Source organism: Aptenodytes patagonicus, chromosome 4, assembly GCF_965638725.1.
Source record: "Aptenodytes patagonicus chromosome 4, bAptPat1.pri.cur, whole genome shotgun sequence".
Lineage (NCBI taxonomy): Eukaryota > Metazoa > Chordata > Aves > Sphenisciformes > Spheniscidae > Aptenodytes > Aptenodytes patagonicus.
Genome location: NC_134952.1, coordinates 65,958,876 through 65,984,285, shown reverse-complemented (window position 1 = coordinate 65,984,285; position 25,410 = coordinate 65,958,876). Strand labels below are relative to the sequence as shown.

The 25,410-nt window shown below is 43.7% G+C and overlaps 1 protein-coding gene across 7 annotated transcripts in view; it reads right to left on the bottom strand.

The window, feature by feature from the left end:
• The window catches only part of ARHGAP24 (Rho GTPase activating protein 24), a 292,263-nt gene that overhangs the window by 74,291 nt on the left and 192,562 nt on the right, over window positions 1-25,410 (bottom strand). The window contains exon 1 of one of the 7 annotated variants that reach the window (XM_076337014.1): window positions 14,482-14,577. The exons of 3 other annotated variants lie outside the window; for them this stretch is intronic. The gene's annotated coding sequence lies outside the window, so the exon portion shown is untranslated. Of the gene's footprint in view, window positions 1-2,444; window positions 2,524-2,571; window positions 2,675-13,769; window positions 13,817-14,481; window positions 14,578-25,410 lie in introns of those variants that run through there. 3 more of the 7 variants (XM_076337016.1, XM_076337015.1, XM_076337017.1) reach the window with 3 other exon arrangements.

The window sequence follows — 25,410 nt, the reverse complement described above, 5'->3', positions numbered from 1 at the left end:
GCAAGGGGCAGTCTGCACTGGCAGGCAGGTTTCGCTTTCTGCAATTTGCTTTTGCAAAAGGTTAATCCCTGATGTGTTTCAAGGAGGCAAATGCCAACCTGCTGTACATGTGGCTGCATGCAATGGAAAGATTTTTATGGCCAAGGACAGAAAGGTCAGGGACTCTCATCAAGTTCATGTTTCTCCCAGAAAGCCACGTTGAACAGCAAGTTTCTGAGTATTAGCCTCTGCTCACAGTCAAACGAACGTGAGCTAAGGAATATAAACCTCCAGGCGCTGGGAAAGGGGCAGGAAAGTACAATGTGCAGGTGCTATAAAAGACCTCGTTTGTCCCTGGTGTCCCGTATGTTCCCCATACTGTGCTATCAAGCTATGACAAAAATGAGCCATTAAAATTTCTAAGCCTTTAACGAACAGATTTGGTGGACATGTGCTTTAAATAATACTAAGGCTGGAAAGGCCTAATAAATGGAAAGGGACGTGCATTTTTGTGAGCAACACTAGAGCAAAGCAGGACATTTGTTGCCCCCTACACCACATGCATTTAAGCTAAGCCTCACAATATTTAAGAAATTTTTTAAACCACATCCTTTAGGTAGCCTAAGACACAATTATCTTGGGGAAATCCCTCTAGCTCCCAGCAGAACTGGTGAGCTAAACTTTGCAACCGAATTACGCTACACTAATAACAAACAGCAGAAACCTGTGCTAACAGCAAGACAGGCATTTAGGTTAGCTGTGCTTGCATGGCTTTTACACACCTGGGGATCCTGCTTTCTTCAGAGGGACTGGCCTCAGCCGATCCAGGTCCCATTTTAGAGTTCACACTCTGTGTAACCTCAATGCAGATGTGGCAACAGTGCTAAGGAGGGGGCGGATGTGAGATGCTACTGCCTCTTCTCTGAATGCGTTGATATGAGCCCAGCCCCTGAAAATGAGAGACAGCTCAAGCATGAGATACCAAAGGAGTTACCCAGGCAAGTCCCAGTAGACTAGTGTGTTGAGGGAGCTGACCCACGAGCAAAACTGCTTTCCTCAGCATCTGGGTTAGAAGCAAAGTCCCTTATGAGCACAGTTGGCTGAACAGATGGGAGGAGCCAGTTCCTTCCAACTCAGTGGTAGCAAAGAGGATGGAAAAAAGCTTACGTGCAGTTCAATACCAAAGCCAGCAGAAGGAAGACTGAAAATCGGGAGGGGAAAAATAAGGAATTTGACCATCAGAGTAAGAGGTCTTTTCTATCCAGATCTAAAAAGTTACCACCCATCATTGAATGAGTACTACCTCTAACTTCATCCTGCCTGCAGCTTGCAAATTTTGCTGAAATGATACAAAATACCACATCTGTAGTCCCTACAAAGTAACCTGTCACTTGCAGCTCACCCCCCTCAGGAGCTGTGCTTTTGGGCAACTCCTGCATCTGAGGCAACTGACCTCTCCTGGCCTTTGGTACAGCCAGGGTACAGAGGTGATACAGATGCAGCCATTCCTTCCAGGTTATTCACCCATGCTTCCTCTGTAACAGCTTCCATCTCGTCAACTGCTCTATTCAGATAAAAAGGTTGACAGCTGAAGTATAGCACTGTAAAGAAGAAGTGCCACAAATAGACCTTCCAATATTTCACAGGTCATCCTCTGAGAGACAATCACAATAAATCCAAATTTCTGTCTTGAATTACATTGCTAGCTTTTTCCTCAGAGCTGTATTTCAGAATACCCTTGAGTACTTACATATTTTAGTATATTATTTCCCCTGCATATTTACAAGAACAACATTTTACCCTATAATTCTTTTTTACCTCATCCATTTTAAATCTGAGCATCTATTTCTGCTGCATTAAAATCTCTCTTTTTCATTTCTTCATTCATTTTTAATGGCAAAAAAAAAAACCAAACAACAAACCAAACACAAATAATCCTGCCTTGTTGTAGGACTTACTAAAACGATTCTCTCCAAGAAAGAAAAATAATTTATATTTCAACTATCTAAAAATTGTGAAACTCCTAAACAAGACTTCTGTCAGGAGCACTAGGAATTATTCTTAGCACATGCTGACATATACGCAGGCTTTTGCAGTACAGACACAATGGAAATCTCTCATCAGGAAGCACTGCTCTGGCCTCCAGCTGGAGGTGCATTATAGCCACAGCTCCTATGGGCTCATTCTGAGGAACTGACAAGTTGAAATTTCCGCATGACAAAGTTTCAGCAGATGCAGGCTTCTGCAAACAGATTTCAGTATATGCTACATTGATGTAAATATCTTTATATGATTACAGATCGCAGTGTTGGCAAACATATTCAACCAGAAATGCAACAAACTTCATCTGATGATATTTACCCTTGGACAACTTGTAGCTTTCAGTATATTATTCTGAAAAAGGGACTTGTCCACTTCACCACAAACATAACGTCTCTCTAACTGCTGTTGCTCCTTTTACTCACCAAGTACAAAACCAAAGAGCACACGGAGTACCTCTGCTCGTTACTGCTGCTGCTCCTTTCAACTCCCAACCTCTTTTCCAGTTTTTCAGGATAGCAAGATACACTGGTTTCTCCCAGCCAGCCCCACCTTCAGCTGTTAACAGGCCATATCCGTGCAGCTCTCCACCACTGGTCCAATGTATGTTTTATTCCCAGTAGGGCAGCTCAGTCTGCTGCCTAAACAGCCCCGGACAAAGATTACGCTGCCACAGCGGTTTCTACATGGAGAGCCATTTCTTGTTAATGCCTGTCATGCCTGTAGCAGCGTGAAGCTGCTCCGTGCAACCCTGTGACCTTGAAGTCAGCAGGGGGAGCGAGATGGGGCTGCCTTCAAGTCAGCTGGCTGCCAACCACCAGAGAACAAGCTTTCCTTTGGGGCTGCTGTTTAAGGCTTTTTAAAAACCCACTTTAGAAAACGTAGTTTTGATTTGCCAGATGTAAAGCAGCCTGCAAGGGGTGGTGGTGAAGAAGAGAGTGGACTACTTAAATCCAGTGTTATACAGGACCAGATATACTCACTTATTTCTTTTATACTATATGAGTACACAACCTTGTTCTCTGGATATTAAGTGCAAAAAATGAATCTAAGAGGATTCTTTCAGTTTAGTCATGCAATTCAGATCAAAGCATGGTTTCAGCTGCACTAAGAGAATATTTTGGGTGCTCTGAATGTATACAATGCACTCAGAATTAGCCAAAATACTGATCCAATACATCAATGAGCTGGGAGGTGCTGAAGTAGATAAAATAGCTCCAAAACCCAAAGGAGCATGTAACAAAACGGATGGACAGCACGGCAGTGATTTTGCAATGATGACAAGTGACATCGATCCTACAGACTGCAGAAAAAGAGCATGCCTGTCATCTGTTTTTGTAATGCTTGGATCTCAGTACTGAAAATGCTCAGGTACCTATGACCAACAGGGTGTTATTCAGTATATTACATTTTCTAGACTAAAGCTACATTTTTATCCTCAAGCCTGTCAGTTCTCCCCAAACTGGAAGCTAACAGAGCACCAAAGAAAATTTTAAGCAGTGACATCTCAGCATTTCCTCTTCCAGATCCGATAATTAATCAGCTATGCAGTACTGCATCTTGCCTGCTTATGGCCAAGAAGCACTTCCTGATCCAGTCTGTGGCTGCTAAGTGACTTTAGTTATGTTAGTTAGAGAAGAACCTAAGAGGGAAAGATTCTCTTCCCTATGCAGGTGCGCCACCACTGGAAATCCTACCATGAACTCTGAAGATAGGCTGTCAAAAATAAAGGTCAGGTCCACTCTGTCCTTCTGACCCTTTTCCTGCCTGTTTAAGGGAACAGACTTATCCTAGTTCATAATAAGATGCAGGAGAAACATTGGTTCCATCTGCAAGACAGCAGACACAACACAGGCAGACAACAGGAAAAAGGGATAAGAAACAGAAGGGTTTATGGTCCTCCCTCCCCACCCCCCCCCGCAAAGAAAGCAAGCTTTTCCAAGTTGGAAGAGTTCTAACGCTGAAGTCCCCTGCCAGTATTAGTAACTTCCTGCTGTCATGATTAAGGGAATTTCAAACTTCCTGGTATTTTCAAAATAGTCAGTCCCTGGAATTGGCTGAAAAACACACAGGCATTTAGCTTGCTAACAATAATTTATTTCCTATAGGCTTAACATCCAATGAAGGCATCTCCAGGTGTGTGGTCCCAGCTCGCAATGCCTTGGTCCATTTCCTGGTTGCAGCAGGGCCTCCTTTTGGGTTTGCTTTGACCTGGAGGGTGGGCAGCAGCAGGGCAGGCAGCCGACACCGCCACGCACAGCTCCCTGTCACACAATGAGAAGTACCACACTGCCATGCCAGGCTGCTGTCAGGCAGCTGTGTCCTCAGAGAGCATCATGTCAGCAGACAGAATTTTTGTAACGGGCACCAAACGTAAATGCGGATTTGTTAATACAGGACTGCTGTTTGGTATCTGTTATGAGGTGCTAACAAGTTTTAAACACTGAACCGCAGCTGTGAACTTACCTAGAAGTACTGAGTATCCAACACTCACACACCGATGCATTCCTAAAACATGTTGCAAACCGATCTTTTACATTTACAAATCAACAGACAACTATGGATGCACAATCTTACAGCAGACAAAAAGTCACTTCAGCTGTATCAGCTTAAGTTTCATTTAACCAACTAAATCACTTTCACATTCCAAATTTAACAGCAATAACCACAAGAGATAAGGCAAAGCGTCCTTAATGCAAAATCACAACTCCAATTTGTTATACAGAACAATACCTACCAAACCTATGTCCTGTGTTGGTGCCTGTGAATTGAGAGGCTCAAAGCTTCACCTTGCAGTATCTTCCCATGCCTTAGGTAATACACTCCCTCCTCAACCTTCCCTTCAGTTTGGATGGCTGACTGGGTTGGTCTGTTTGCTAATAAAGTGGTTCCCAGCATTTACATACCAGATTGTGGGTCTGCCCCTCTTCATTTTGATGCTATTTTTGTCTGTTTTTAAATTAGTATTACCATCACCTGCTCTTGTTTTAGTTTATATTGTCTTAACTCACCCCATGATCTATCACAGTTCTTCTCTATCAGCCAATTCTGTATCAACTCCCCAATTAAAGTCTCAAGGCAAGAATTCAAAGCAATTTTAAAATGATAACTGCTGTTTCAAAACTGAACAACTATCCTGTGGCAGCAGAGTTCAAGGCCACAGGAATCTGTTGCTGTAATGTCTCCAGCCTTCCCCGCTTTAATGAGGCTTTCCGGGAGGCGGGGGGGGACGATGACACACGACAGCTCCGCTCTCATGAGAGGGACATGCTTTTATTACCGATCTCTCGAGCTGAAATAAAAATCAGTTGTGCCTAAGCCTTCCCTCTAGTGTTCCTGTAGAAAAAAGGGGTTTGTTTTCTAGAAAGAATAGGAGAGGAAGAAAACATGTGAGCTGCAAACATCAAAGCAATAATCATCTAGAGTTAACTCCTCATCAATTCTCATTTCACCTACATCAGCTCATCCAATTTTGTTGCTGCACAACTGCACTTACTATTATATCTACTTATCATGTGCTGGGTAAAAGAAAATGGTACAACCACTGCCAAAGACTTCAGTAAATGAAGGTTTTGCCTTCCTTGCCCCAGCTGCTCTCTGCTTCTTTGCAACTTTCACAGTTAAGAGCCTGCTTTGTACAAAGCCAGTGCTTCAGCTCCTGGTGAAGTGTTTCAGAGCACCAGCAGCACGGACTGCCTTCCCACTGCTGCAACTCGCTTTCGCAGTGCGAGCACTTTCTTCCCTTTTCTCTCAACAACAGAGCAGCTTGTGTTGTCCCCTCTTGCCCCTGAATTGGGAGACCACATTCTGCATTCAGGACATTCAAATGCAGAATAAAGTCTCAAAGTCCTTCCAACATTGTCATTAGAGTCATTCTACCTTCAGCAAAAGTAAACAACCAGGGACCCAAGGGTAAAAAAGAATTTCCACGTGGGATGGAGCATGGTTGAAGTGACAGACACAACTAACTGATTTTCACAGCTGTGCAAGGACAACAATGACGCCCTGTTAAGCCTCCTTCCTTGATGGTCCTTAAAACTGGGTATCAGATATTGTTATCAGTAAATATGGTACCTTCTGCTCATGCTCTACGCAATGCCATTTTTCTGATAAAGTAGTCAGCAACAACACAGTTGAAATCTTTTTTTCCCTTTTGCTCAGGACAGTCAACAACATCCTGTGATCAAAATGGGAATGAGAGCCATCTTAACACTGCATGTTGCCTCTTCACGAAACCTCCAGTTAATAGGCTTTGCACCAGCAGCCTCGAAGAAGGATCCATCCCCTCCCTGCATGGCAGCACACCACGCAGCAGCTATGTTGTGCCATCAGCACGGTCCACTCTGTCTGGTCCCTGTTTTTCACCAGGCACAAATGGCGACAGCCTGACAAGTGCATTAAAACTTAAGCTATCCAAAGGCAGCCAGACAGAAACTTTGCGTACAGATCCCCCAGGGTATTCTTCTTTGCTTTAGCTTCCCAAAAATAGCTCTTTAGAGGGCAATAAGGCTTTCAGGGTTTGCTTGTTTCTTTTTTAACCAGTTTTGAAAAGACTCCCTCATCCATAGGCTTTTGTTGCTTTCAGCAACTTAGAGGTCAAAAAGCAGATGTACTGACAGAGGAAACCTGACCTACATCTTGCCTCACTATGCTAGGTTACATCTTTCCTGTGCATGCTTATGTAATAAAGAGAAATGGTGCACATCAAAGGGTGTTCTGGAATCGCAGCCTCTGCTCCTGCCTCCTCAGTAGCTTTTCACCCAGCATTGGTGAATTCCTTTAAAATTTCTCTGCCACATTTTCCTCTTTCTGCAAAAAGCAATTAAGAATATTTACTGACCTCACAGGGTTGAGACTTCAGTTAATTAAAGCTTGTAAAGACTTTAAGATCACCCAGTGAAGGGCTTTATAGGAATGCAAAGTGCATCATAAACCCAGAAAATGACCCAGCAGAGACACAAAGGTCATATCTGAAGTGAAGTGTGTCGAATAAAGATCCCGTTCAGATTTAAAGAAAAAAGTTGTAATTTAAATTACTACAACATGCTTTCCCACTGTACCTTAACGGAGATTTTACAACACAGTAATCACAGAGGTAGTAATTTCACATGCTACTTGGTGAACTGGAAGGAATGTATTTAAAGGTGATTTGCAATCAGAGATACCTGGCAGAAACTACTAACGATAAATGTTGGTGTATTATCTGCTTTAAGCAGTAAAAAGACAGAGTGAGGGCCCACACAAGCACAAGCAAAAATGCCTCTCACTACTACTTATCACTAGCTTTAAGTAAAAGCCTCTTTAAGTTTTGGTGTTAAAAAAAGCTCCTTTCAATACTTCAGAACCCGAAAGCCGCCAGTGACTGGGTTCTTACAGGGTTGAAGGACAGGACCTCCTGAGCTGCAAGGGGAGCGAACAACATGCAGACAGGGACAGGAGAAGGTGTGCGCAAGGACAGGGGACAGGCTGCTGCTTCTACTGCAGCAATCCACAAGGTTAGCAGTACGTTTTGCCCCAGGGCATTTCACACCTACTGCTGTAAAGCAAGATACCAGGCACCAGCTTAAAAACTTGCCAGCTGCCGGCCTGACCAGCCAGCATCACAAGTCAAGTCACGGATCGGGGCAAATACTTTACAGTCCTTGATGTAATAATTACATAGCAGAGGCTGCACCATTTCATAAGAACTCACTGCTGCCTCGGGACCCTTTTGTTAAGCAGGAGGATGCAAATGCAGTCAGGACCACAACTTGGCCAGAGATGGAGGGCTGGCAGGTGAGGGCAACCCTGCCAAGAGAGCCTGCGTACCTTATGCTTCAATCAGTAAACAACAGCCACAACAAGCACCCGTACTCCTGCTGGAAAGCTGGCCCAGTGAACATTTTTGACAGTTCATTTGGGTGCCCTTAAAGCTACCAAAAGTTTATGAAATTTGTCACCTTCTCTGCCCCAAATCCCCACAGCATTGTTTCTTTCCCCTAACAGTCCTCACTATACCACGTGTGAGGTTGGAAGGAGCACAGGAGTAGGGACGAAGCACTTAAGTGGCCACCCTTCCCGTTTTGCCTGGTGAACAACACACTATTGAGGGTATCCAAAGCCCTGTACAAAGCAGATCTCAGCAGTGGCCTCACACTCTTTTAGGACCAGAGAGTGACTGCTTAAGGTAAGAACTTCTATGATGAAGGATCTCAGCATCTTCTCTCCATTGCTCCACCTGACAGCTTCCTCTGTTCTTGGGAAGCAGCCTGCCCCTCGCCTCCCCCAGCCACAAGTCACAGGCTCTGCCATGTATCAGGGTACCCCGGGGGAAAGGCAAAGTGAGCTGTGTATTTCCCAGTCTATCATCACATCTTTTGGAGATGCAGAAAAAAGGCAAAGATAAGCCCATGTTCATTTGTTCCCCTCAGGATGTCAGTACTTAAATGCACTAGGTTGTGGTTCAAGATTCATTCCTGCCAGCAACGGTCACCGGACAATACAGGTGTGATGTAGGTAAGGTGTGCAACCTAATTTCTGCAGAAAGAGAGTGCGTGGTACAGCTCACACAGGCTACAGAAAGGCAGATGATACTGTGATTCAGCAGTGAGGTTGCTGGCACTAACTCATCACCATGCTGTTTCTGAAAAAACTTTGAGTTTGCTTAAATCTGGCCGACTGACCTTATATCGCTTCAGTGCCCCTTCTAATGACAGCACAACTTCCAACCACAGCATTTCTGATTCACTTGTATGTGTCCAAAAATCCGATTTACAGGCTTTTGCCAGTAGGAACCAGGATGAAAAAGCTATTTGTGGATTTGAGAAAGAAAAGATGATGTAGAAGAGGGAAATACAACAATCAAAGCATAATCCAATTCCACAAGAATGAATTCTACTTTCAAACCTTCTCAAATTAAGTTTAAATGAAAAAATTATTTCCTGAAGACACATTTCTCATTCAAAGCAGCCACAGCTGCACACACCACTTTTAATAAGGATAGATTTTTCCATTTTATCTTTGACTATTTATTGCAGGCTCTGACTGCATGGCCATCTCTCCCATATTTTAAGTCACTCTGGGCCTACGTTTTACATCTTCATCCTATCATTTCATTAGTTTTCATGTTGGGAGTGTGAAGTAACAGAGATCTCCAAAGCCACTAACTCTCCTTTTCTTCTATACTGAGACAAAGATCTCAATGGCAGGCCGCGGGAGGACACGAACAAACGGTGCCAAAACACACCATCTCTTTCCTCTGGTAACACACCACCATTAATCAGCTCCCCAAGTGGCAGATGTTCAAAATCCACAGACAAGCATGGTGGGTTTTTATTGTTATAGGAAACATTTTGGGGTTTTCTCCACTTAATATTGGAAACTTAGTACTTTCTCATTACAAAGCCAGCTCGTTTGCAATGGAGATATCCCATGGGGAGAATAAAGTGAACCAAGCGAAGCCTGGAAGCATAATGTAAACAAGGAAGCTGAAACAACTGCTGGATGTTGTTAGCTCTTCCACACATTTTCAGGAAACAACTAAGTACATAGATAGATGAGTATTATCTGTATTATCCCATGTGGGAATGGTTCAGAGCTATGCCAGGGGAGGTTTAGACCAGACATTAGGAAGCATTTCTTTACCGAGAGGATGGTCAAACACCGGAATAGGCTTCCTAGAGAGGTGGTCGATGTCCCTGTCAGTGTTTAAGAGGTGTTTGGACAATGCCCTTAATAATATGCTTTAACTTTTGGTCAGCCCTGAAGTGGTCAGGCAGTTGGACTGGATGATCATTGTAGATCCTTTCCACCTGAAATATTCTATTCTATCCTATCCCCAAGCATATGATACTTGTTTTAAACAAACATTCTTTGCTGCTTCTATCTGCCTCACATTTATTTATTGCTAAGTGTAAAATGTCAATTCAGGTATTCCTTGACATCTTTCCCATCCACAGAAGCTATGCTTTTTATTTTTGCATACAAGTGAGGCCACCTCTTTACCCTGCTGCCAGATGGACTGAAAAGTGCACTGGTGAAATCAGCTACATGCAAAGATGGTATCATCCAAAAGCAGCACCAGAAAACAGGTAACACAACATTAATATCTCCAAGTTTGGCTCGGTACCTTTACAAGCTACCAATAACATTGATCTGCAGTCTTATCCACCTGCATATTCTCAGAACTGCCACACCAACTCCTTAAGCGATCTCTCCCAGTCAGACACCCCTCCTAGTGACTGCACTGTGCGGGTGACCTGTGGGGTTGTTAGGATGTCACCTGCAGAGACAAGCCTGGTCCCCGACAAACAGAGAGCTGTCACAACAGGGGACAGCTTTGAGCTAGGAAACCTGCACCCCACTGGCAAGCGCTGCAGCAGCTGGTGCTCTGTGCCGGTCCTTGAGGGATGTGCATTGCTCCTACCCTAAAGTCAGGAGCCCTCCTCTTTTTCCCAAGCTTAAATGCCCATGACGCACTGCCTGGAGACCCACAGTTCAGTCCCCAGCACTCTGGCATCCAACCAGCAGACAAGAAAATCTCTGGGAGCCTGAAAATTACTTTACTTTTTCATTGACAGTAAAATTCATGGCCATGTTTTCAAGAGTGCCATTCCCACAGCTGGGGTCAGGTTTTCACAAGGAGTTAAGAATCTATCTGCATACCTGGAATAGGGGAGGGTTCTCAGAAGCATCATCAACAGAGCAGCTCTTGTCACAAACTGAATGACCCCAGTATGTTCCTGGTCATTTTGAAAGTCTGCCGCTTACTTTCATCGTTAAATCAAAAATGTATTTTTCACAAGATCTGTTCTCAAGAGCAGGGTATAATTGCTCCTCTGCCAGCAGGAATGAATGCTGAGAACTTGCAACTTTTTACATGCACTGTATTAAAGCACTTCATAACTATGTCTTGGAAGAAGTGGGAGCTGCGGTCTATGGATAAAGTTCAGGTTAAGCACTTCAGTAATCTGCTACCATCTGACATTCACAGACAGAAAAGTCAATGACTGCATTTAATGATTTAAGGATTAGAATGAGTTTGGTTTTGTATCAGACTTGTCTTAAGAAGGACGAGCTGGATTCATTAGAAAATGAAGTTTAATTAACAAGCTACTTCTAGTTAAAATTAGCTAAGGAAGTTCAGGGGGAAAAAAAAACAAAAAAAACCCCAGAAAGCAGTTTTAAACCAGACTATGTAACTGTGATTTACAGCTCTGCATTTACAGGACATGAAAAGAGAACGAATTTGACAACTGCTCATCTTCACCAATAGTTTAGAAACCAATATTTCTTTGAATTGACATTTAAATGACAAACTCAGTCCGGACTTCACAGTTCACTTTTGAGCTGCATCGCTTGGATTTATAGCCTGCAAGAGATACCAGGTGCAGAGCTTATGTGCAATCCATCACTTTTTCATCCCAACTGGAACAATAAAGCCAGAAAGATACTGCATCTCCTTGAACTAAGATTTCTGCCCCATCTCTGAGCCTGCACAGATGTTAAAGTACAAGCGTAACCCCATTTTGGAAAGAGGGCAAAAGGCAGCGGCAGGCCATCTGCAGAGCAAGGGAGGGGAGCTCTGCAATGTGCATAAGCAGCTCCAGAATAGGGGTGCTACCACGCACCCCGTGGTACCACCTTCTCCGGCTGTGCTCAGAGCATGACAAGTGACCGGCAGCACAGCATCTCACCCACTGACCTAATTAAAAGGCTTAAGGGTCTGGGGGAAGAGAAAGAAGGGATTTTATATCCAAATACTGTCTAAGCACATGCTCACTTCATAACAGCTCTGAGGAGCGTTACAACTACCTTCCTCTTACCTCTCATATTGCACAATCCACACTACCAAAAACCAACTCAACTGCAGCTATTTTGGGCTGTCTTCAAGCAGGGTAGTTGAGAATAACTGTAGGTAGTTGAGAATAACTGTAGTATCTCTGAGGTAATGGAGTTTGTCTTTTGCTTTGAGGGCCATGTGTCTTTCCAATATAGAGGTACAAGAATATCAAGATTAGATGATGCAGCTAGTCACACAGACTGTCTCCTGTGCCAGGCTGATTCTAGCACATACCAGTCATGAACTGTATCGCTTACTTAAAAGGCATCAGGACTGTACTGTGCACAAGTATCCTTTGTGCAAATGCAAATATGGTACTAAGACATACTAGTGAGTATTTCTGGAAGTCGTTTGTTTGGTACCTGCCCATGAAACACTTAGGATAACAGGAGGAGGAAGACGGGAAGATACAACGCTGATTAAGAAACATCCAGTCAACCTTTCCAGCAGTTTGGTAAGGTTCGTGCATTTGATCACTGTAAGCAGATATACAGCTTTAATCTACACAGACACGTACAGTGTCTCCCAGAGAAGTGCTATTTGCCATAGCACTAAAACGTTTGTCATTGAAGTTTTAATGAAATCTCATCCACTTCTACTTTTTCCAGGAGAAAACCCAATTAATTCATCTTAATTATTCAGAAAGTACCACGAGTTCTAGACCATGCAGAATCATTTTACTGAATTCAGGTCATGGAGTAATTAACTCTTCATTCCACTTGCCTTCATTTTAGTAATCAGTGTTGAGACTGGCAACTCAGCAATCAGTGTTGAAGACTATTTCTGGAGGATGAAAATCTGGATTGGCCAGAATCAATGAGAAAAAAACAGGGTATTTAAATTTTAAGTTTTAATATTTGAGTATTTTTTTAAACAAGCCCCAAAACATTAATTATCTAATCTCACATGAAAATGACTAATTATTAGCTAATGAACTGAACTCAGTTCATGCAAACGTAAGCCAACACATGCTATAGCTACTGCTTGTGCCATCTGCGCTGTTTATGTACAAATGCACACATCTAGCAGGAATACACTGAAAACTCAATTATGAAACTGCCACTTCACCTGTCTTTTCAAATGCACCTAAAGCACAGCTGAGGCAGAGAACATGACCACAGCAGCACAGAGAGTGGTGCAAGAACAGTGCATTTCGGTAATACCCATTTCTAGTACACAGAGGAGGCTGCAGCAGCTCAGCATGCTGAAAGCCAGGCACGATCTTTAAAGACAGAGTTCATGGGAATTCAGCAGTTCCCCTTCCTTGCATTCTCTACCAAATAACTCAAAAGAGGTGGCATGTCATGCTATTTTAAGATAATGGTATCATTAAGGGTAAAATAAGAGTAGTTATTTTAAAACACAGCAATGCAGCTAAACTGCATCAAGGCTCACCCCGAAGTCTGGGTCTGACTCTGAAGCAAGGAATTTGCAAACATTGCACAACCGAGTTAAAACAAAAGGGTGAAAATGCAAGACAGCAAAGTACCAGCCAGCTACCCAAGGTATATTACATACGCAAAAGTTTCCTTGCCTAAGTCCAACTGCTGCTCCAGCACCCTGCGAAAGCTGGGAGCTCCTGTGTGACCAGCAGGCTGAAATCCTCTCTCTTAAACGAAGCACACTTTAAGAAGCTGTTACACAGCATCAACTCTTGTGAACCCACGAGGAGGCAGGCAGGATGCTGCCGAAATCCGACAGCTTATCATCTCCCTGGCAGTATCACAACAGGCTGTGACACATGTACTCTTGTCCGTCTAGGAAATAAATCTGAAGCTTCCAGCTCTCACCTGGCACGAGCACACGCTGGTAGCAGAGTCAGCGCTGGCACGGGTACCTCTGGTGGGACAGCCAGTGCCCCTGGGACTGCCACCAGCCTCTACCAGCCCTACCCGCACTCCTGCTATCCGCTTGCTGGCGGCACTCTCACCTGTGACTCCATTGCCCAGGAATGGCGACCACCTTGCCGCTCAGGGCACGGTGCTGCTGGGGGGCCCACAAACATGGGAAAGGGACACGCCAGGAGCAGACCCTAAACCTCCCGGGACCAGCTTCCTTCGCGTGGGACTGACCTGCAGCAAGCACTGCAGGGACAAACGGAGGTCACGAGAGCTGCCAGAGGGAGACCATGACACTGGGGCAGAGCCACCTTGTGCCAGGCACCGCATGTATGTATGCACACACTCAGACACACACAGAGTTTGCCAGCAAACCCTCCACCCCCCCAGTCGGGTCTGATCAAATCCTCCTTAGCCAGCTGGCTGGTCAAAGGCAGGGTATTTTCTTTTACAAGTTAATATAGCTAGCAGAGAGGAATGGATTGTAGTACTTGTTACAGGCTACTCACCCAGGCACTGAAATGGCTGTACTTCTTTAAAAGCAGAATGCCTTCGCTTTGGGAAACTTATTTCTGTTTTGCTATTGTCATTTGCTAACTTGCCCAAGATCGTCTAAAATCCCAGAAAAGGCTAAGAAACGAGAAGAGACAATTTAAAAGCTGACGGTCAGGACAGGAATTTATGGAATGAAATCTTTAAGGGCAGGAGCAGATAGAGCCAGCCAGCTAACGCTTTCATGCCCTGTCTCTGACTAGCAAATTCATTTCATGGGCAGACCAAGGCTTACAAGATGATTTAAAATACCTGCTCGTGATGTGTGCTTCTCTGCATCAGCGGGGAGTCCTTGGCATAGCTAGCACGCTGCCGTGTCTTGTCCTCCTGCCTTTTCCAGCAGACCCCTTGCAATCACAATGTTGCAGCTCCCCAGGCCTTACAATCAAGTGGTTTGTTGTAAGAGAACTAAAAATAGTGCTGAATTTTTTGCTGAAGCACTTGCTTGAGTGAACATAGTGCCAGTCATCCCATGCGTTAGCAAGCTGTACAGACCTTTAATATTAAATATAGCCCAGATCCTCCTGGAAACATGGCCATTGACTTTTTTCAAAAGATGTTTTTTCTGTGTTTTTTTTTTTTTTTTAAGACAGCACAAAATAAATCCTGTTTCTGACCACTAAAAGACAAAATGAGGAGTTGTTTTAAGAATATCCTCAGGGAAAGAGTGAGTCACTTAAGCTGCTTTTATGATTAAAGATCCCTGGAGGAAGTATATCTCCTTAGTAGTCTCCGAGCTGTTCAGAGGTCCATATGCCCCCCTGAAAAACAAAGTTTCACCTTGTTGGGTTTTTCAGTTTTGTGTTGTTTGTTTTTAATAGTTTGAACACCTGCTCCAACTGCACAGTTAGTGCTAGCATGGGAAACAGAGCAGGATTTCATACTGGCTAACACCTCAAGAGGATGATTAGCAGAAGCGTATGTCCTGCAGGGCTGTTAATAAGGTCTGCAGAAAAGAGTACAAAGTGGCCCATAAGGACACTGCATATGAAAGTTTATGGCATAGGTTGACAAGTCCAGGAAAAAAACAGAATCTCTGAGGGAATTATTTTTGCAAAGCTTTTCATTACTGTGGCCTGAAAACAATCACGGAAGACAAAGGTTGCAAAAAATGTCATTCAAGACACAGATGCCAGCACTGTTGCCAATGTCCAAGCTGGGATCCCAGAAGCAGATTTAGATGCAAAACTTCCAGTCAGCACACACCAGACTCACATACGTTCACACTGTGGCACACAGGTGGATAAGCCAAAAAATGAGAAGGTGCAGGTGATGGCTGGCAACAACCACTTGTGGCATTTTAAAAGGCTGGTAAAGCCACAATAATTCTGGTAGTTGCTTCAGCTGTGAAGTGGGCACCAGAGTATGCCTGACAGCGAGCCAGTATGTCTGCACCACAGAGAGTTAAGTCTTACTACTGCTGGTGGACATTACTCTGTAAAAGCATCTAGAAATCCAGACTCTTGTCACATAATACACACCAGTGAGAAGATGGCATCTATAACTTTCATCTGTGCTACACCGAGTCACTATATGACTATACTTAGTGAAAGTGAATTTGTAAGTCAGGATAAATTTGCAAGAAAATTATTTCTTCACCTCAACAACTAAACTGCCACTGCCAGAGAAGCTTTCCAGAAGTAGTTCTCCAGGCTAGAGTAGGACTGTACATACATACATATTTACATTACATACAGACACACACACAGAAAGAAAAATCTATAGATACATATATTTTAAAGGAAGATTTTAGGATGGAAGTAAACACTAAAAAGTTGGAGAGTTACTGGGAATATCAGAGGAGAGACACTGTTTTTTGTTCATTTCACTGATTTTCATAGGGAGAAGTTGAAACCGAAAAGACCAAGGTGGTTATGTGGCCTGTTTGGCTGATAATGTAGAATTGTCTCCCACATTTTTGTGTCCCCTCATATGTCTTTGAACATTGCTTTGATTTTATTTGTTTTGCAGTAGGACTGCAATATTTTTGCCCTTGTGAAAGGGCTGGCAATTTCCTCCTACTCCTTTCTATTGCTGATAAAACATGCTGCAAGGCAGCATATAACATCCACATAGCAGCAGAGGTAGCCACAAACATAACAGCGTCTTCATTCCTGCTCCACTCTGCAGCTATTACTTATAGAGAGAAAGAACATTAACAGAGCACAAAGTTCTCACTAATTTAGGCTCACTTCACCATCTGTTACTTCCCATGAGTTGATCCTAATGAGAAGCTACTTCGAAACACATTTGAGGACTAGCTGCACCCAGTGAAGTCACCAGCGGAGGGGAATATTCCCCTCCCAATACATCATACTCTGATGCTACACAGCAGCTCCTTCCCCTACCAAAATCAAGGGGAACGCTGCCATTAATATGAACTCAGCCCTAGGCCACAGCCTCTTGCAATCATGTTGAGCAAGTATCCCACTCAATATTGTTTTTCTCAGTAATTCACAACTATCTACCCGGTCACAGGGGCAATGAGAGAGCTACAAACATTACCCGTTCCCCAGGCCTGAGCAGCCAGCTTTCTGCAGCTGCTTCTCCTGCAGTGCATTCATCTATGGAATGATCATGGAATCATAGAATACCAGGTTGGAAGGGACCTCAAGGATCATCTGGTCCAACCTTTCTTGGCAAAAGCACTGTCTAGACAAGATGGCCCAACCGAATCTTAAAAGTGTCCAGTGTTGGGGAATCCACCACTTCCCTGGGGAGATTATTCCAATGGCTGATTGTTCTCATTGTGAAAAATTTTCTTCTTGTGTCCAATCAGAATCTCCCCAGGAGTAACTTGTACCCATTACCCCTCGTCTTTTCCAAGTGACTCCTTGTAAAAGAGGGAGTCTCCATCTTCTTTGTAGCCACCCTTTAAATACTGGAACATGGTGATAATGTCTCCCCTAAGCCTTCTTTTCTCAAGGCTGAACAAACCCAGTTCTCTCAGCCTTTCCTCACATGGCAGGCTTCCCATCCTTTGATCATCTTTGTGGCCCTTCTCTGGACCCTCTCCAGCCCGTCCACATCTCTTTTGTATAGCGGGGACCAAAACTGAGCACAGTATTCCAGGTGTGGCCTGACAAGCACTGAGTAGAGTGGGATAATGACTTCTTTATCTCTGCTGGTGATGCCCCTTATTGATGCAACTCAGCAACCCGTTGGCTTTTTTGCCGCAGCAGCACACTGTTCACTCATATTGAGCTTGTTGTCCACCAGGATCCCCTGGTCCCTTTCTACGGAGCTGCTCCCCAGCCGGGTAGATCCCAGCCTGTGCTGCACTCCTGGATTATGTTTTCCCAGGTGCAAGACCTTACATTTGTCTTTGTCGAACTTCATAAGGTTCTCGTTAGCCCACTCTTCCAGCCTATCCAGGTCTTCCTGCAGGGTGGCTCTCCCTTCCAAAGTGTCCACTTCCCCACTCAGTTTGGTATTATCCGCAAACTTCATCAGGGTACACTTGATCCCATCATCCAGATCACTTATGAAGATATTAAACAGCATTGGGCCCAATATCGATCCCTGGGGGACCCCACTTGTAACAGGTTGCCGGTTTGAAAAGGAGCTATTTACCACCACCCTCTGGGTGCAGCCCGTCAGCCAGTTCCCCACTCGCTGCACGGACCACTTGTCTAGACCGTAACGCATCAGTTTCTCTAGGAGGAGGCTGTGGGAAGCCGTATCGAAAGCCTTGGAGAAATCCAGGTAGACAATGTCCACCGCTCGCCCTACATCAACCAAGCAGGTTACTTCGTCGTAGAAGGCGATGGGGTTTGTCAAGCACAATTTGCCCTTGGTGAATCCATGTTGGCTTTTCCCAATCACGTGCTTCATTTGACTCGTGATAGCCCCCAGGGGGATTCATTCCATAACTTTCTCAGGGACTGAAGTACGACAGATGGATTTCCTGGATCCTCCTTTAAGCCCTTCTTGTAGGTGGGGGTGACACTAGCCTTCTTCCAGTCTCCTGGGGTGTCCCCCGATCTCCACGACTTCTCAAAGATTATGGAGAGCAGCCTCACAAGGACATCAGCCAGCTCTCTTAACACCCTCAGGTGGATGTTGTCAGGGCCTATCAATTTGTAGGGGTCAAGCTCCTGTAATAGTTCACATACCAACTCTTCCTTCACTGACGGTGGGTCTATGTTTGCATCAACCTGGATTTTTGTTCCCAAAGCCTGGGGCCCAACAGTGCTGGTAAAGACAGAAGTGAAGAAGGTGTTGAGAACCTCTGTCTTTTCAGCGTTGTTGGTGACTAATTCACCTCTCCTGTTTAACAGTGGGCCAGTGATGTAAGTATTCAACAGGCAGCCACTGCCCAAGGAGTCAGACGTTGGCTGACACTACACAGGGAAAGAAGAGTGGAAATCCAGGACCACGGTTGCCAAGATTTAGAGAAGTTCACTGCTGAACTTGCAACAAGATTGCTACTGCCACTGCCCTGCAGACAGGTAAACCACATCACAGCAAGTATGCGGCATCTGTCATTGGAAATGCTGAGGTTAAACCTCTCTGTCCTCCTGAGAAAATTCCTTCTGAAAATCCACCTAAATCCCTCAGAGTATGGTGGTCCCATACAGTGGTGGGACAGACTACAAGATGAATTTGGTTGGGAGCCAGCCCATAAGTCTACTGCATAGTTTGGTCAAAAGTGTATGAGCAAGAACGACAGTCACCTCCTGGGCCCAACAGTACCCTGGAAAACAGTGGTCATTTTTTAACTGTTTGAGACAAAACCTCTAAAGCTTCGTGCTGTAGGATTCCTCATTACAAGTCGGGGTTAGCCTGAATCTGCTCTGTTATTGCACCTAAGTGAATCAGCTGGGCTTGGGAGAGCACTGAAGAAGCCCAGGGAAAAGCCGTGCCGTGAGTCTGCAGAGCTTCCTGGCCACTTGCTCTGCCCAGGGCTCAAAGGTGAAGACTCTGAATGCAAGTGATCACCACAATTGCTGCTCCCAGTACAAATTTAGAAGTTATTACTTCCATTTGCTATGATGCCTCAATTTGCCCACCTGCAAAACTATCAAAAGCAACAGAATGAGTCATTAACATCGCAAAGTCATATTCGAATCCTTAGGAAAGTGGACTCTGCAATTTGATGTGGGTAGCTCAGCAATGCTGCTTTTGTTCCCCAACAGTTTTCTAATTGGGTGTGCGTACTTATACCTTACACATAGGGAATAAGGTAGATATTGTGGGAGCATGATTTATAGGAGATAACACCACCGAAAAGAAGCTTAGTCACTGGTGAAAAGTGTAAAGCATGATACAGAACATAATTCCATATTCTGAAGGACTGGTCTGGTAACTCAAAAAAACCCCAACAAGCGCACAGCTAATGCTTAAAACCTATTCAGTGTCCAAATCACAACCTTGAGTCTTCACACTGTGTAAAAGCAAGAGTGAGTTACACACAGGCTACCTTAGCCTTTTTGGAGGGTAGGGCTTTTTTAAAATAGTTTCTAAAGCACAGGAGTTATGGCTCCTTATCAAGCACAGCAATTCAAGCAGATAAACACCATTTCTGTGTGTGAATGGTGAATTATACATTTCACCTAAGCAAGTCAAGAGCCTCACAAGGTGCGCTACATCGAAGATCAGGCTTCTCAACTTCTGAATTCCCTCAATAAAAATTACACTATAAATAGCCTTCCACCTTTCCTGCAGTTCATGGAAAAGGCAAGAAATCTCCCTCTGTTCCCTTTGTTGTCTCACACTTCTGCTCTCTGTTCCACCAGGGAATATTTAGAGCAATGTTTTGTAATCAGCACGTGTTTCTGTTTCTGCCCCAACACTGGCCACAGCACTGTGGGGCTGCGTTCCTGAAGTTTTTGGATGTTGGTTGACACCAGGGCCGCCCGGGCAGGGAGCAGCTGTGTGTGTAGGTGGGCAGGGAACAAGGGGAGGGACAGGGAGATGGGAAACCTATCAACTTTGCTGCCTGCAAATGTCACGATCCCGACTGCAGCTTCCTGCGTCCAGACTGTTTAACAAGTTTTCCTCTCCTGCCGGCTGGCCAAGATGAGGGGGACTGTTTTGCCGGACATTTTGCTTTCTTCCCTAGTACCATCACCAGCAATAAATTACATTTCTTACCTGATGAAACAAACCGCTTAGTAATTTCTGCTCTGCCTTTAAGGTCCAGGGTCTGCCGCTTAAAGTATTTGCTTCACATTCCAACATCCCAATGAAGAGATCCTTCGTTATTATTGGAGAGACTGTAACTGAGTACACTGGGATTATTTTTAATACTTCATGTGACTTCAGAAAGCCATTTTTTTTCATAGTGCATGCTTAAATGGGACTTGAGCCTCCTCCTCCCTTCAGTTTTAGTAGTTTAAGACAGGAACATTTTCAGAGGTGCCAGCTGGGCTACACCCATGTGAAAAGGCAGCAGCACCCAGAAACGTGAATTGTAAGGATCATACACTAATGTAAATTTAGCTGTCCAGCATATCCCTTGTGTTTTATGACATATGTTTAATGATATGATCACATATATATTAAAGAATGAGGTATGAAGGAAGACAGCTAAGCAGTGTAGGTACTCACAGAATACTGCTGAGGGGAATCTTTAAAATACCCATCAATCCCCAACTGTTTAGGGAATTTAGTGTGACAAGAACACTTTGGGTTCTTTGTTAAAAGCTCCTAGAAAATGTAGGGATGTCCAGATTTGGGTCTGCCCTCCACATTATCAAGTCTCTCATTATCAATAAAACAATCTCTATTGAAAGTAAAGCTGTCAGCTTGGCCCTCAAAATTACTAAAAGCACCATTATGATGATAGGCATTACTAGATGTTCCTATGAGAAGCTGAACTGTTCTTTCGATTACTCTGCTGGATAAAACTGTGCTATACACGTTCCATGGGTAGGTGAAAAGTCAGTCACATGCACAACCATAATTGCAAACTAAAGGACATATGAAGAGGGAGACGAGATTACAATCACAGAAAATGTGATCAGGCACAAAAATGATTTCCTATGAGGTACAGATGCAGCATCTGGTTTTGCATATTCTAACACAGGAATAAATCTTCCTGAGTGCTTTCCTCCATTTCCTTCCAACTTCACTGCAGTTCGAATCCAATTCAGCTGATATGTAAGAAATGAGCCTTTCTCTGCATGTTTGTGCATTTGGGGTTCCAGTTGGTTATATTCACGCAGCCCGCAGGGATGCCCAAATAACTCCAAATATGACATGCCGATATCTTCTCATGGAAGCTTCTACCAGCTGTACCATGTGAAGGGCTCTCAGCTGCACAACCATTTAACTTGCCCAATTACATTTTTGGCTGCTGTTCTGCCTTGCAGCTTAGAGAAACCCTCTCCAGGAGCTAGGTCACACGAAAGAATTGCCAAAACACGCTACTTTTCAAAGAGCTTACTCCTAAGGGGAACGGGAGACATGGAAAATACTATAGCAGGTCTGGAAGAAAACATCAGAAAAAAAATTGTTGTGCTATTGTAATCCATAAGGACAACATCTTTTCCATCTTCCTCTTATATCCGTTTGTTACATTTGAAATGCACAAGTTTATAAATACAAATTTATATGCAAAATGCACTTCAGTCATCAACTCACTTTCAGTTTTGATGCTGGGAAAGTATGGTGTTTGTGTGATGCATCTGTCTTCTTGACATAAGCAAACACCAGCTGTTATTTGCTTGGTTTAAAAAAATGAGTAAACAAAAAATTATTAATTAAATGGGGAATTCAGAAAGTTTAGATGTGGATCCAAAACTTACTACACAATCATGTCAACTTTGAGTCAAGGAGAGCACATGAGACAAGATGGATACTCCAGTATATTCTCTGTAGTAGTAACTTGGCACTTTGTTTACATGTGCCATTAACATCTTGTCTGACATACATAACCAAATATGGACTTTGGTATCTCATATGCTTAAGCAAAATCAAGTCATACATATGCTAAGAAGTGGCCATATGCTTGTTCCACCTGTGTCTCCCTCTGCATCACAGTGAAATGCTGGTGACAGCAGTCTTGGTTTCAAATCCAGAGAGGAAATCAGGAAATAAACAGAGGTTCTGAAGATGAACATGGTTTTGAGGTTTGATGATGAAAAATAATGCTCTAGGTGAGCCAGAAAAGCACATTACTTGCGCTTACATGGAAAACAAAACTTCTCAAACTTTTTGCCTTTGGGAAACACAGACAGCACATCCTGCAAGTCACAGGGTTTGTTTCCCAGCAATTTTTCTATCAGCTCAGTGACATGTGCCACCAGGCTGGTACAGTTCATCTGCAATACCACAGTTATGAATCCAACTCTTTAAAGCTGTTCCCTCCTGGGTCATCAGTTCAAACACAACCCTGGTCTGAAATGATTGAAACCTGCCACAGCCTGACACCTGTGAAGCAGCTCCAATGAAACGAGATGGTGGTTTCCCTCCCATTGCTGCTGGAGAAACATCACTGTAAAAATGACTGTAATCAATAGCACCTCTGATACCCAGCTCAATAAAAGAGGCCAAGGGCAGGGCACACATGGAGGATAGACTCTGACTTTGTCCTGTGCTTTCTTCTTGTTCTGGACAGAAAGGCTTACAGAAGAAGAGACATACTGAGTCTCTGCTCTCTTAAAACTTCTGGGTATTCTTTCTGTTACCTGCCGAATTTCAGACACACTTTGCAATACTATCATTTCTGCTGGGCTATGTTAAATTAGATGCTGATAGCCACTGTTTTGCTGAGAGGGTGAAAACACGCTTCCTCAAAAGTGCTTTGTCTTTTTATATCATCTGTGGGACCTTCAAAGGTCCTACAGAAAATTGTGACTTACAGCTAATTTATAAAATATTAATAATAGACAAATCACCCATATGGACCCTGATAGTTTTCCTAAATTACAGCATCGATCCCAGAAGAGACCTGTCTTATCCTGTGTAACTTGGTCTCTGTCAGGGGATCAAACACTGTTCCTTTCCCATTAAGGCATGGAGTAATGCAAGCTTGTATTTATTCCAAAGCTTCCAGGAGAGGACAGCAGTGACGGGGCAAGAATTAGCTATGCACCACCATTTCCCAACTCACACACAGACACATCAGCTGCAACTTGACAGCTAGGATCAGTAGGTTATTCCAAAAACACGGACTCAACAGCAAGCTGGAAGGTAAAGCTAAATTTCTGTACTTTGTGTTGCTCTAACTTTGAAAAAGGGTCAAGGGAAAACAGTAAGAAGGCAGAAATCTTGCTTCTGTCCACAAAAGTGCTTTTGTGCAGTTTATAAGCAGAGACAAAAGAAGAGTAGTGAATACTCATTTTCCATATCCCTCATAGGTATATCCTAAAATAATAAGGGTCTACTGGGTATTAATTACTGTCTTCCAGGGACTAAGACAAGAGAACAGTTATTCCTATGGCTAATGCCAATAAAATATGTTTGAGAAAGGAGTTACATAAACATAAACAGATTATTCCTCTAGGCTGCAGTAAGCGGATAAATAGTTTTATCCCCTTTCCACAGATAGCAAAACGAATGTAATGAGGCAACCAGTGAAATATATAAAACAGACCTGAGAGAGGCAGCTCCGGGAACAGAAATGTAATGCATTCATTCCCTAGCCGTTGCCACTACTCACTCTACCACTGCTGCTCCATTGCTAACTAGGCTAAAAATAATAAATTAAATATTTGCTTTGCCCAGGGTAGAGATGCCCTCAGCAGACACACCCCTGTTCTGCAGTGAACACGGGGGATAGCCATGATCTTATTTCCAATTTGGCTTGCTTAGCTGCAGTATGGGGTGGGCATCCCTGAGGAATCCCAGAATTTACCACTCTAAAGAGCCTCCTACCTGAACAGCCCATTTTTGCTGGATGTTGGAGCTGAGCTGTCACACTTGCTGCACAACTTTTAGCAGCTACTCAAAACCCCCTAATTTCTTGGTCAGTCCAGGCTAGAGAAGAAAGAAGTTATGAGTATCTTCCAAAGGGCAGGATCAAAACGTGCTGAGAGCAGAGCCCTGTCAGAAAACATCTAGGCTTGTTGCCAGCACTCTGTGAAGGATCTGTTTTACACACAGGGGCTTGGGATAGATTCACAGCTCTGATGATATTTATGGGCTTTTTACTTTGGCGGGGCTCATTAGAGCCTTCCACCACGCTGTGCTTCCCTGACCTGTGCAGCAGGTTCACTGCAACGCCTGTGGACATGAACACAAGATGCAGTTTCGCTTCCTCCTCTGGGAAACAGGAATGCGACTCTTTATACTGTAATCACCCCTGAACCAACCCAACATACTTCCAAGCTCAGCATGGTCTTACACTGTTTGGATAACCATTTCCTATACTCCCCTCAATTACACACTTTTCCAAGGAGATAAAGCACAATTTCCTTTCCCTTTCACCCCAAACATGTAATCCTTACAGAGTGCCAAGAAGCTGAAACACCCTGAAGGCTGCTATATCCTATGTGCACCTGTGTCTATTACAAGCATGTTGGGAACTTTGAGGAACTAAGCAAAATCAAATGCAAGTCTGTTGAGGAGGATCCTTCTCCCCATGTGACATGCAACATACACACAATCCACGAGTACAAGCACCCACAAAGCCTTGGCTCAGGTATTCTATATGTATCTATATCCTACACACTATCACACATAACTGTTTAATAACATTTGGAAGCAGCCAGTACTATTTACTGAAGAATAAATAATGAAAACTTTTCCAATGGGTGCAGTTGTACAGTGAGGGGCAACCTTCAGACACAGTACGATGCACAGGATATATTATGTCCTGTAAAAATCCTTTAAATAATTTCAACTGGAGTAAGAGTACTTCAAAAGCATACATGAATTTCTCATTAACACTACAAATGCAGCATGTTCCAAACTGCAGATGTGCATTTGCTATCAGAAGCATAAATTTCCCTTATTTTGCTTATCCCTTATAAAGGTATCCTTCTCTACCCCCTTCCTTGGCTTTATACTTACATCTGGTAGCACATGACTTCTTCATTTGATGCACATATTGCTTTCTTTTTAAAGCCTATCCAGACAAAATGTCTACACAGGCATGGTATTACAGCCAGACTAACAGCACTTACAAAACCCCAGTGTCCTTCCATGTACTAGATGAGCTACAGTCCGGCATCATCACGATTTATGAACACACCTGTATTAGTTGATATCCTTCCTTCAAACAAACTGAAACAG